Source organism: Panthera uncia (assembly GCF_023721935.1).
Source record: "Panthera uncia isolate 11264 chromosome A3 unlocalized genomic scaffold, Puncia_PCG_1.0 HiC_scaffold_11, whole genome shotgun sequence".
Taxonomy (NCBI): Eukaryota; Metazoa; Chordata; class Mammalia; order Carnivora; family Felidae; genus Panthera; species Panthera uncia.
This window is the reverse complement of record NW_026057578.1, coordinates 64,605,263-64,618,749: the sequence shown is the minus strand read 5'-3', so window position 1 is coordinate 64,618,749 and position 13,487 is coordinate 64,605,263. Positions and strand designations below refer to the sequence as shown.

Genomic DNA, 13,487 nt, shown 5'->3' with positions numbered 1-13,487 from the left:
AAAGAGACTATTGTTTCCTCCCACACACGGGAACTTGGAGACCCGCAAGCCTCCTCTCCCCCTGTTAGGGCAGCCCCAGTTCCCACAGTGCAGTAATGGACCCCAAGGTCCTCAGCCCCTCTTGATACAGCACTCCCTCCCTAGTTTATCCCATAAGCTCTTTGCCTCCAAACCATATTTTTTGTACTTTTCCGCCTTTGAGAAGGCTATGAAGTAGGAATCCCAGGCTCTGCTGGGAGTCTTTCTGCCTTCCCACCCTGGCATCCTCTGTACCCTCTGCTCTGTGGAGAGGTGAGAGGCAGTGTAGGGCAGAGTGGGACCAAGGCAGCTGGCATCAGGAGGTCCAAACTAGTATCCGGTTGCCTTAATCTCTCAGTGGTCAGTCATTTAAACCCTCAGCACTCTCATCCTAGAAAATCAGGGTGCTTGTGAGGATTAAACGGGAAATTGCTGTGGAAGCTCCCTACCAGTTCTAAGTGGCTCTACCTGGTTGGGCTTCCCTTCCAGCTCCCGGCTTATTTGAGCTTTGCCCAGCCTTCAAAGCTAGCCTCAAGCCCACTACCTCCAGGAAGTCCTCCCTAAGTACACCTGTGTGGTCCGAGTCTTTGGCCTGAAGGCGTCATCATCCTGTGTTCCTGCAGCCCTAGAGAGACACGTGAACGGCAGGCGTCACTCTGAGGACCACGTGTTGGCATCTGTCATGCTGCCTGTGCTGAGCCAGAGCCAGGGCAAACTCAAGTCTGCTCTACTCTGCAGGACTTCTGGGTCTTAGGACTTCTCGTCTTCTGACCGTTTTTACTGGGGCAGCCAGATCTGAGGGCTCTCTTAACCCAGGGAGGTGGTTTAGAGCGAGATTTTTGTGATCCTCACTAGACTGGTAAGGGCAGTGAGGCTAGGAAAGCCCAAGACCCGGCTAAGGTCACAGGATTGGGTAGTCAATTGCAGAGTCAGAGTCAGGGTTCAAACCGGAATTTCTAATGCTTTCTACATTCCCTGGGTGTCACCGTTGCTCAGGGCCCGAATAAAGCCAAACCAAGCACCAGAAGTATGTGCATTTGGGGCCCATATGACCTCTTGAGTGGGCTTTTGCTATTTCTTTGCTTCCCCCTGCTCCCGCCTCCTGGCATTCCTCCAGAAGCCAACCCTCAATGCCCCGGGGAGCCAGCCCGGGCCTGGGCAAGGTGGCAGAGATGGTTCCAGACCGGGAGCCCTAGACCAGGCCTTGCACACAACAGGAATCGGGATCCCCCAAGGCCGCGAGCGGGTCCTTGCTCTCTGCAGCACAGACAGTCCTGGTTCTGAAGAGCCCCAGAGGCCAGGAGAGGGTTTTAAATAGCCAGTGACAAGCCCCTTGTGAGGCTTGGTTTAAATTAGTTGTCAGCGCTTGATTGAATCAGGTTTAATTGTTGGTTGGCGCTGAAATGATGAACGAGGTATGGCTTTAAATAGGAACCATAAGTGTTTCAAACTCACCCTGAGCAGGATCTCCAAGTACAGAGCTGCTCTCCTCCTATTCCAAGGGCTCCTGGGGGAGGGGAGGCGACCGAGAAGGTGAACTGAGCTGGGCTGGCCTGCACTGCTTCTCCTGTTCACTGGTGGTTTATTATCCCAGCAGAGAAATCCAAGAAAAGCCTGATGGGGGCTCTGGGAGATGAGGTCTTGTGATTCAATCAACCACCCCATCAATCACTTTCCTCCCTGCCCTTTGACTAGGCTTGCTTATTTGCATCTGTGCCTTTGTAGCTGTCCCCAGACAGGTCTTCCTAGCCTTGACGGAGGAAGAGGGGGGCCGGCCGAGCGGACATCTCTACGGTGCGTGGGAGCCAGAAGTCCGGCATTCAGGCCTCACTTTGCCCCTCGGAGCTCTCTCAGCCTATTTCCACATCTGTAGAGTAAGACGAAGCTCGCCCTACCTACCTCCATCTAGAAGTTGTTGTGGGATCAAGGGGCTAATGTGGAGAAAGAGCCCTGAAAACTGTCATCTGTGCCCTTAATGCTGGCGAATCTGGCCCTGGGCCGCCAAGCTGGGGTGTATGGCAGGTGGAGCATGTGGGTGGGGAGAGGGGATGCTCGGTTTGCCCCTACAGTCCAAGGGCTCTTCCCACCCACAGGGTACCACCCGCTCAGTGCTTTGGTGTCTTCCTCACCGTTGCCAGGCCTTTCCAGTTCTTTGGGCCAAGGTCCCCGTGCACCTCTTTCACTTGGGGCCCAACTGGTAGGCTCACCTGGCTACACCTGTCACCCTCAGCCTCCTCTAACTTCCACCTGGAGCCAAGTTCCGCCTCAAAGGAGCCTCACAGAGCCAGAGTTCTGACTGCCAGTGTCCTTGGGTGGGCATCCATACCATACCCACAGCCACACCAGTCCTAGAACAAGAACAGGGCTGACCAAGAGTCCTCTGGGCCCATCTTCCCATCTCTGAAGAACAGGTAAGGCTAAGGGCAGAGACCTGGATTTCCTCCCTTTGCCTGAAATTAGATTGAGGACATCTGGGGCCCGTGGGAGCAAGTGACAGGGAGGCAGTTTTTAGTTCAACCCTGGAAAGGCTCTCACAGGGAATACTAGCGGAGCTCAGACATTGCCTGGACAAGACTTCTATGGGGAGTATTGCAGAAGGGACGCCTCCTGGGCTGGGGCAGACCGAGCGATGTCAGAGCTGGAAGGCCACAACCTGCTTCGACCCTGACCTCCTTCCTTCAGGAGCTCGAACCAATGGTCTCCTAGTCTCCCTGAGCCACAGGCCCTGCGTTTGTGAAAACAGGAAAGTGAGGCCTTCCTAAAAGAGGGTGGTGTGAGGATTGGGAAATACAAGCTAACAGATGCAAAAGCGCTCCTGGCTTGGCCCCAGGTTGGCTTTCGAAAAACCGCTATGAACCTAAGCCAGTGGGGGCTCGGCCCGGAGGACAGTGACGATCCCTTCCAACTCTGGGTGTCTACTAATCGGTACGCTGGCCACAGGCACCTGACTACCCAGGGGCAGAAGCCGCCAGACCAAGTGCCCACAGCATTGAGAAGGGATCTGCTAAGAGTGGGCAGGTACCACAGCGCCTCACCCTGGGACCGATGTCCTTCTGAAGGGGACAATGGAGAGGATGGGAAAGAAAGCCCTATCTCATGTCCTTCTCCAAGCTACGTGTGATGGCTGTAACTGTGCTGTGGATGTGCTGGGAGGGCAGCAGGGACTGATGGGGCCTGAGCCACATTCTCTAGGTCCTCTTCCCACAGAGGCGTCCAGGGGGCGGAATCGGGCCCTCTTCACGGTGCCAAAATAAACTTGCATTGTTTCCAGCAACACAAGAGGCCTCAGTGAAGCAGCTTTTGCCAAACCCTATAAGGAAGCCAGAGAAGGGAGGGGAGCCTGGAATGAGACATGCCCCCTCTCCCACCCACCTCCCCAGCTTTCTTTTGACTTCCATAAAACTCCATGTAGGCAAGCCCTAAGGCAAATACCCATGGGCGCTGTGGGAATCTGGAGTTTTAGGGAAAAAAGAAGGGACTGGAACTCCCATTTGTTGAATGTTTACTATGTGCTACTTATTTTGCTTATAAAGACAGTCATGTTAATGAGCTGGGGGTGCACACAGACCTGGGTTCACATTCTGACCCTGTCATTTTGCTATGTGATCTGGGAGAGGGAATGGCTCTTTGCTTGTTTCTTCATAGGTGAAATGGAGCTCCTAAGAGTACACTTCAGAGCGTCGTATTAAAGATTAACTCAGAAAAAAAAAAAAAAAAAAGGTTAGAGAGGGAGGGAGCCAAAACATAAGAGACTCTTAAAAACTGAGAACAAACTGAGGGTTGATGGGGGGTGGGAGAGAGGGGAGGGTGGGTTGAGGAGGGCACCTTTTGGGAAGAGCACTGGGTGTGGTATGGAAACCAATTTGACAACACATTTCATATTAAAAAAAACAAATTCAAATAAACTATACTAGATAAAACACTATTTAAAAAAGGATTAACTCAGGTAACATGCTTAGTTAGCATAATGCACAGCACATAAAATGCACTCAATATGTTAGTTGTCATTATTATTAAATAGTTTCTATTAGTAATAATAATATTATTTTCAAACTTCGTGACAATACTGAGAGGTAAGTGCTGTAGGTAACTATTTCAAGTATGGAAACTGAGGTTTGAGAGGGATCAAGGCACCTTTTCAGGGCCTGACTCAGGATTCAAACCCAGGTCTACCTGGCTCTAAGGCCCACACTTGTCATGTCTGCATCTGAGATGGGGGCCCAACTGAGTATCCTGATACAGATGCCAGGTTGCTCTGAGGCTGGGAATCCAGAAAGCAACCAAAACAGAGCCTGCCGGGCATCATTGTCATGGTCCAACTACTCCCTAGACTTCATAGGCTTGGCCACCATCATCCAGCTGGGCTTGGCTGACCACCAAAGCCCAGGGTTGCCCTTGCCAGGCCCCAGGGCTCCTCTGTCCCTGGACCATCGATCTGAAGTGAGTGTCTGCACAGCTGGACCCCAGGCTGCCCAGTTGGTTTCCCATTCCTGCGCGGACGGCTTACTGCAATTGATCCAAAGCAGGCTGGGATTTAAACGCTGGCTCTGTCACTCATTAGCTGGGTGACACTGGGCTTGTTACTTGCTCTCTCTGAGCTTCAATTTTCTCATCTGTAATGCTGGAGCAACGGCATCTAGCTTTCTGGGTCCCTGTGAGAATTACTTGAGACGATGGACATGACATAAGTGTCTGGAAGGTTAGTTCACCCCAGCTCCTGGCCTCCCCGTCTTGAGACAAATTCTCCCTGGGACCATGGGACTGTGGGGCCCCAGACCGGGACTGATTTTTCCTCCTTAGATATGGATTCTCTGCGTGACATCCTTAATGAAAAACGAATAACTCATGTGTTCATTTCATTAAATGCTACCCCCACAAAAGTGTGGGCTTGTGCAATTCTCCAAAGACTGTCAACTGGAAGATATCTCGGAATTCCTCGTAAATCAAAAGGTTTCATTTTTCTGCCAAGACAGTCAATTTTCTCTGCCTTGAGCCAGGCGGAGGGGCGGTGCTGGGCTGGGATCCGAGTCAACAGACCTGCCTGCTGGTCCGGACTCTGCCAATGATCAACGCAGGACAGGAGCAAACCGCTTCTTTTGCATTGAGACTCTGAAGTCTCGGTTTCCTCCTCTGAAAAATGGGTGGTGTGCGTGTGTTGGGGTGGCCTGCTGCTAGATGGTCTTCTGTCTCTTCCTCCAGTTCTAAAATTCTGGAACTTGATCTCTTCTTCTGCCTCTGCTTCTCTCTACCCTCCAGACTCCACCTCTCCAGCCCCCTTCCTGCTCTCCTTCTCCCCTTGCCCTGTCCTGTCTACCTTTCCTGTCAATCAGACCAGATCAGCCCAGGGCAGGGACTGGAGAAAAAAACGTCTATGCATTCCTGGCAGACGATAATCTTCTAATGCCCTTATTGCAAAAGCAGCCCTTCTTTGGGGTGAAAAGAAGGGCAGCCAAGATCTGTGTTTCTATTATGGGGTCCAGAAAGGGGGGCATTTGCTCTTGGCGCTAAGGATGGATACATTTAGGAGTAAGAGGTGGCCCCTTCTCTAAATGCGGCTTTGGGAAGGGGTCCTGGGCCAGCCCAAGGGGGCTTCGTGGTTGCCTGGTGGGGCAGATTCCAGGCCACCCAGAGGGGTCTGTGGCCTGCAGGGCAGTGGGGTGGAGAGTATGCAGGGCAAAGGACCCCGAGAGAATTCAGCCGCCTAAGAACTGCAGTCTGAGCTGGTCTCTTGGGGAGGATAGGGGAGAATAGCTAATGTATTTGGGTTTCTTCACCACTGAGTTCATCTGATTGACAGAGGGAGATAGAAATAGAGGCCTGGAAAGATTGCCCAGCGCAGGGGTTGGGCAGGAGAAGGAGAGCCAGAGAGAGACGGAGGGGCCAAAGAGGGAAGCAAAGAAGGGAAAGAGGAAGAGAGAAAAGAGAGAAGGGAAGGAGAGAGGAAAGCAGGCAAGAAGGAAGGAAAAAGGAAGGAAAGAGAGTGAGGAAGGAAAATGTTTCCCAGACCGTGTCATCTGAGTGCCACCAATCCTCCAAGATTGAGGGGCGGGGCAGGCATGCTGAGGGTCCAGCCCCGTGCAGGGCGACTTTCCCACCATCCCTCTCCTGGGGCTTTGCTGTGCCCACTGCTCCATGGCTTCCCCAGCAGAAGCCACTTCCGAGCCTCCTCATTGCCCCACTCTGGCAGCCCTATTTACCTAAAACACAAAGTTAGCAATTGCCCTGGATCTGCGCAAGGATGTAGCGGGCCCTGTGTGGCTGGCAAGTCCCAGAAGCGAGTCCTAGCAGCACAATTAGACGGGCACAGAACCGAGTACTCAAAATACAGCACGCACTGTCCCACTCACTAGATCACTAAATATGCTTTCGCCTCTGTTTTTACCATACTAGCACATGTACACGTATAAACCCACTCCATTCACCATGTTTGGCTTTAAACATCTCTTTACTAGTTCTGAAAATAAAATCCACTGAAAGACCTGCAACCATTAAGAGCCCTGTCTGTCCATCTATCCATCCATCCATCCATGTAGAGTCTGCCCTTTCAAGGGACTTTTATTATTTATTTATTTATTTATTTAAAGTTTATTTATTTTGAGAGAGAAAGAGAGAGAAAGCATGAGTCAGGGAGGAACAGAGAGAGAAGGACAGAGAGAGAATCCCAAGCTCTGTCAGCACAGAGCCAATGCAGGGCTCGAACTCATGAACCATGACATCATGACTTGAGCCGAAGTCGGACGCTTAACCAACTGAGCCTCCCAGCCACCTCTCAAGGGACTTTTAATTGAGTATCTACAGTACGCCAGGCAGTTGGCTTTACTGGGTCAACCACAAAAACAGGCCTTGCCCTCAAGGGGTACACTTTCTGTTGGGTAAACACACATAAATAATTTATTATTATATATATTATAAGTGGAATAATAAGAATGTTTCCAATTGTTATCTGGTAAAAACAAAACAAGACAAATCAACTGTGCCAGGCAACTGTTACACATAATCTGTAATGTGGACCCTGACTTCCAGAACAGAGGTGCCCTGCTCTCTGCCACCCACCTGTGGACAGATGACCTGTCTGGCTAGTGTGTCCTGATTCAGAGCTGGCATCTACTTTTTTAAAGAAAATATTGTTTTTTAAATGCATAAAACTGGGGCGCCCGGATGGCTCAGTCGGTTAAGTGTCCGACTTTGGCTCAGATCATGATCTTGCGATTCATGGGTTCAAGCCTCATATTGGGCTCTGTGCTGACAGCTTAGAGCCTGGATCCTGCTTTGGATTCTGTGTCTCCCTCTCTCTTTGCCCCTCCCCTGCTTGTGCTCGGTCTTTCTCTCGCTCTCAAAAATAAAATAAAACATTAAAACAAATAAATGCATAAGACCTATAAAGCAAATATCTTTGTAACCACCCATGAGATCAAGAAATAGACTAGAACATCTCCAGTACCTGTGAAGTGCCCCAACTCCACACCTCTCCCAATCAAATCTCCTCCTCTTCTCCCCAGAGGTAACACTATCCTGACTTTTCTGGTCATCATTACCTTTCTATATGGTTTTATCCTCTGTGTATGTACCCTAAAAATCTTAGAGTGAACTGTAGGAGACTAAATGGTTGGATAACAGCAATTTTATACAGTTTAAGCTAATGGTTAATTTACCTTTAGGTTTGGCAAGTAAGTACTTACTGTATGCATTCTTTTTTTTTAATTGAGGTATAATTGACTTTGTGTAACCTGCCGTGCTTCCCTATCCTAGAATGTGAGTATAATAAGGCATAATTTTTTAAATGTTTATTTATTTTTGAGAGAGAGTGTGAGTCGGGGAGAGATGGTGGCTGGGGACAGGGGGGGTTGGGGGCACAGAGGATCCAAAGCAGGCTCTATGCTGACAGCCTGATGCTGTGCTCGAACTCATAAATCATGAGAGCATAACCTGAGCCACAATTGGATGCTTAAGCAACTGAGCCACCCAGGTGCCCCAAAGCCTTTCATTTCATCTGCCTCTCCAAGTGCAATGTCCATGGCCATGTTGGAGTGATCTGTAAAGACACCACAAGGTACTTTCTCCTCCTTTATAACACATTTTCCTATCACTCTTTTGCTCCAGCATTTTTTTAAAGTCTGTTTTTCTTTCTCACTGCTCTGTAACCCTACCTCTATGTTATATCAAGTATCCCTATATATGTTGATCTGTTCATGAGCTCTCTATTCTGTTTCAGTGATCTATTTCTCTATGCCTGTGCCAATGACACATTGTCGTAATTACTATGACCTTATGGTAAGTAATAATCCCTGATAGGACAATTCCTTCACTTTGTTTTTCTTATTTCACTCTCATATGAGTTTTACAATAAGTTTACCAAATCCTACATGCAATAATGTGTTGGGATTTTGATTGGAATGCTTTGAATCCACATATAAATTTGTGGAAAATGACATCTTTACAATGCTGACCTATTTATCCACGAATATAGTATACCTCTGCATTTTTTAGAGTATCCTTTAGTGTCCCTCAATAAAGTTTAATAATTTTTTTTTTATAGAAGTCTAACATACAGGCCACTGGAGCCCTGTGTTGCTGCCATGTCTTTTGGGGCCAGCGTGAATGTCCTGCAATGCCTCATGGAGCAGCTCAAGCTGGATGCCAGTGTGGAGAGTATCAAGGTCTCACAGGCACCTGCAGAGCTTCAACAGTACTGCACATAAAATGCCTGCAAGGATGCCCTGCTGGTAGGTGTTCCAGCTGAAAGCAACACTTTCTGGGAGCCCAGATCCTGTGCTTTATTCTAAAGGCTGGGAAGAAGTTTCCTGAGGAATGCTTTTAAGCATAAAGTGATGGATGACTGCTTCTAAGTCTCAAGAAAACACTTTTTTCCAGCCAAATGACTCTTAGATATTTCAGGCCTGTCCTGTGGCTTGGTCCTATAGCCAAAATTCTACAGAAATTGATGAGTTTCTACTCGGATAAGAGAACTGAGTGAAAGAATGGACTTTAGATAATAATGGCCTGATTCTTTTGGTAAAGTGCTTCTATATTTAAGACAAACAAAAATGTTACCACCAAATATACTTTTTTCATGAGCAAATTACTAGTGTTTCTATATCTGGAATATCATGTTTGTTTTATTGACTAGATGTTTACAGTTTGGGAAGGAAAACATTTTTGTTAAAAAATTTGTATTTTGTTAATTTGTTGTTCCTAAGATTTTTATACCATAACAAAACTTGTTATTTTCTCATGAATTTAACAGTTTCTAAATGAGGACAAGCAAGTATAAAACTGGGAGAAGAATAAGTTTTATTGATCAAATGATGTCTTGATTTTTCTAAATGAGAAGATTATTTTATTTGTAACACTAAACATGGGAGCTGTTTCTTAGCAAACATATTTGTAAAGATTCGGTCTTTATCTTAAGTTCCTCTACTTTATAGTCGTGGTTGTATCTTAAAAAAAGGTACATCATTTCATGTCTTAAAAAATGTTTACATGTGATCTTCTGAACATTGCAAATGATTAAAAACAAAATAATGGAAAACACTACAACCTAAATTCTTAATGTCACAAGTGTTTTACTTTGATGATGTGCTTTGATTTAATTTGGGACATTTAAAAAAATTTTTTTAACATTTTTATTTTTGAGAGAGAGGGAGACAGAGAGACAGAGAGAGAGAAAGAGCATGACTCGGGGAGGGGAAGAGAGAGAGGGAGGCACAGAATCTGAAACAGGCTCCAAGCTCTGACCTGTCAGCACAGAGCCCAACACAGGGCTTGAACCCACCGCCAACCACGAGATCATGACGTGAGACGAAGTCAGACGCTCAACTGACTGAGCCATCCAGGTGCCCCAATTTGGGACACCTTTAAAAGATACTTTGTGTTTGTAGTAATCTTTAATGAGCTTGGAAATAAAATTCTGCTTAATTAATCATTTTCTAAGAAAAAAGTATAACATAAATTTTGTTAGACTCATTCATAAATCCCTCATTTTTGTTGCAAATGTATATGATCGCTTTTTAAAAAGTTCATTTTCTCACATTAGTTGTTCATGTATTGAAAAAAACTCATTGTTGGTATGTTAATTTTATACCCAGCAATCCTGCAAAACTTTCTTACTAGGTCTAATAATATTAGTAGACTCTTGGATTTTTATTCACATAATATTATTTGTATACATTTAAAGTTTTGTTTCTCTATTTCTCAATCTTAGCCTTACATTGTTTTTTTTTTTCTCTTTATTTAAATGGGAAGGACTTCCAGCACAATGTTGATAGAAGTAGTGATAGTGACTATCCTTGTCTTTGTCTTATTTTCTATCTCAAAGGCAGTGGTTGGACAGGATGAACTCTTGAGTGCCTTCCAATGTGAAGATCTTGATTCTCCCTATGATCATATTCTTTCTGGATAAGACAGCTACTAAGACTTCTGGAGTCTTTCTCTTGGTCCAGAGTAAAAGTCATAATTTGTATCCAGACCTTTAATAGTTGCATATGTCCAGCCTGAGTGTAGAAGATCCTAGAATTTGATCTCATATTCTCCAACTTTTCACACTTGTTGAGTCATTTCCTCCCAAAAGTCAGTTCCGCCCCAAACTCTCAAACTATTTCTGGTTCACATTTTGAATCATGACTAATATTCAAAAAAACTATGATGGTTGTGCCCATCTTCCTTTTTTAAAACTCTCCCTGATGGGTATTGAGGAGGGCACCTTTTGGGATGAGCACTGGGTGTTGTATGGAAACCAATTTGACAGTAAATTTCATATATTAAAAAATAAAATAAAATAAAAAAATAAAAAATAAAACTCTCCCTGATGTCCTTCAAGGAGGGAGAGGAGGAGAGTGACTTTGCTCCCCAGTCTAAACCCTGCCTGAAAGACCAGTCATGCTACATTGTGCTATCTTCTCTGGGGTGTCTAAGCTACATCCAGTGGTAAGAACACCAGGTATAGCATAACTGGACTCACCTGATTAGCCCTCTTTCATCAGAAGTGCCTAATATTCTAGTCTACTTTTATGAAGGTGATAAAACAAACAGCTATTGGAAGAAGGCTTGTAAAATAAGCATTGAAGACTAGTGTTCACCAGGTTGTTCAATCTTTCTTGTATAGAAAGGAGGCATAGAATATAGTTGACCTTTGAACAATATACAGGTAAGGGGTGCCAACTCCCCATGCAGTCAAAAATTCACAAACAACTTTTGACTACCCCAAACTTAACTACTAATAGCCTACCATTGATTTAAGTCATACTGATAACATAAACAGTCAACTAATACATATTTTGTATGTTAAATGTAATATGTACTGTATTCTTGCAATAAAGTAAGCTAAAGAAAAGCAAATATTATTAAGAAAAGCATAAAAGAAAATACATTTACAGTACTGTACTGTAAAAAGTCCTCAGGACCTGTGCAGTTCAACTGTGCAGTTCAACAACAAACTTTAATCAATTTGTCCAGATTAGATTTTTGTCTGCATCTGTAGCAAGATTCTTGGATGGGATGTAGTCATCGTTAAGAGAAAAGGCTTTCTAAATTCCTTTAACTCTCATTTAACACAGCAAGAGTTAGGTCTGCCTGACTAGTTCTGAGAAAATGGAGAGGGGAACACCTGTTCCTTCCATTCTGATAGACTGTGAGAAGGAGAAAAGGATAGAGAGGGAATAGGTAGACAGGCAGCAAGGTTTTTCTCTGCCACTACCATTCTTGCCTCTACCACCTTCCCCACACACAACTTGGCATGTTGGGAATTTCTGAATCATCCAGAAAAGCATGAAGGACATAGTGTCTGGGCCAGGTGCGTCCTTATCCAGGCATGTGGGGGAAGACCACAAGTCCAGGAGAAGCACCCACGTGATAGCATGGGGGTACAGCAGGAAGTGGTGGGTAGGGAAGCCTGAGATAGCACCAGAGTAGGTGCTGAGAGAGCTAGCAGAGTGGCAGAAGATAGGCCTGGTGATAGATCTGGTGACAATAGGACCAAGAGGTCACTTGGGCAACTGGCAGGGACCACGTCCTCGAGTGTTAGTTATATCCTAGCATAATACCCCAGAAAGCCAGAAGGGACCCATCCTACTGTGGTGGGCATCAGCTCAGGTAGCTGGCTAGTCTAGCCTCTTGTGAAGGAGACCAGTGAGGATCTGGGGCATGCCACAGGAACTCAAGGACCCTCTCCTGGTTGCCATGAGGATCTTGGTCGGAACCATTCACCACAGTGAGTTCAGGAAGCAGAGTAAGCAGACTCCCAAAGGTTGAGATTCACCCAAGTCATCCAAATTACTTAAAAAAGACAACTTTAGTTACTGAGTCAGATTGGAAGTTTACCAATTTAGACAAAATTTAGTTTCATTCCCTCACCCCCAACTCTGGGCTAGATCCCTAGTGGAACTGATAAGAAAGAACAGATTACTTATAAAGCAAATGAGGAAACTACATTTCCCCCCCTACAATCACATTGTAAAGTGAGTACCTGTGCCTCAGTACACATCTTTTTTATGAAACAGTATTATTTATCTTCTCATGGTCTCTTTTTAGTTTTAGAGCAGAGTTGCATGTTATACTCAAAGACAGCAAATATTCTCACTTAGGCATGGAAAGAGCACAGGTTTGGAGTTAGGCAGGCTGGAGTTTGTAGCACAGGCTTGCATTCCTCTGGGGGAGCCTAGGCACTTTAACATTTATGGGCTCCTTCCTCCATTAAAAAAGTAAAAATTGTATTTTATAACTAAATTGTTATAAAGAAATATTAATTTCTATATTAAAACATTTTCTTCACCTTAAGCTTTCTTCTTCCTCTTCTTCCCCTCTCCCCCTCCTCCTTCTTCTCTTTCTCCTTCTTCTTCTGATTTTATAAGAAATTTTAAGACATTTTCATGGGCTCCTGAAAGTATCATGGGCCCCAAGCGCCATGCCTGTTGTTTCTGCACTTGCCCTGGCACACCTCTTTGTTCTTGTTTTTCTCATCTGTAAAATGGGGTTGTCGGATTAAATGACAGAATGCACTGAAGAACATGGCACATGGTGATAACATTGGTTTCTTTTCTTTTTGGTTTCTTTTCCATGGATTTTACTTTCTATTTTAGTGATCTTGCTGCATGTGTGGTTTTCATTGTGAGTCACCTTCAAATTCTCTTTGGAAGTAGAGGGGGTATAACTTATAAATAAAAATTCCTTTTTACTTCCTCAGCACTTAGCACAATGCCTTGCTTTATATTCTCAATCCTTGTTTGTTGACTGTGCTGGTAAATGGCTCCCTCCCTTCCCAGCCTCCACCCACCACCCTGTCCCACTCAGGCCCTGACATACTCCAAAAGCATCCTTTCTCCCTTTCTTTTTCCTCTTTTCTCTCCCTCAAAAAATTTTTTCCTTAGTGGCCTGTGTTCATTGGGCACCCACTGAGCATCACACCATTGAACCAGATGGTCTCCTCACACCCCGGTTGGGTAGCATCCTGGCCCTGCTCGGTCAGTGAGGAAGCT

At 45.6% G+C, this 13,487-nt stretch overlaps 1 pseudogene; it reads left to right on the top strand.

Annotated features, from left to right (window-relative positions):
- The first annotated feature begins 8,539 nt into the window (after positions 1 to 8,539).
- Positions 8,540 to 9,860, top strand: LOC125936236 (guanine nucleotide-binding protein G(I)/G(S)/G(O) subunit gamma-10-like; annotated as a pseudogene).
- The last annotated feature ends 3,627 nt before the right edge of the window (positions 9,861 to 13,487 follow it).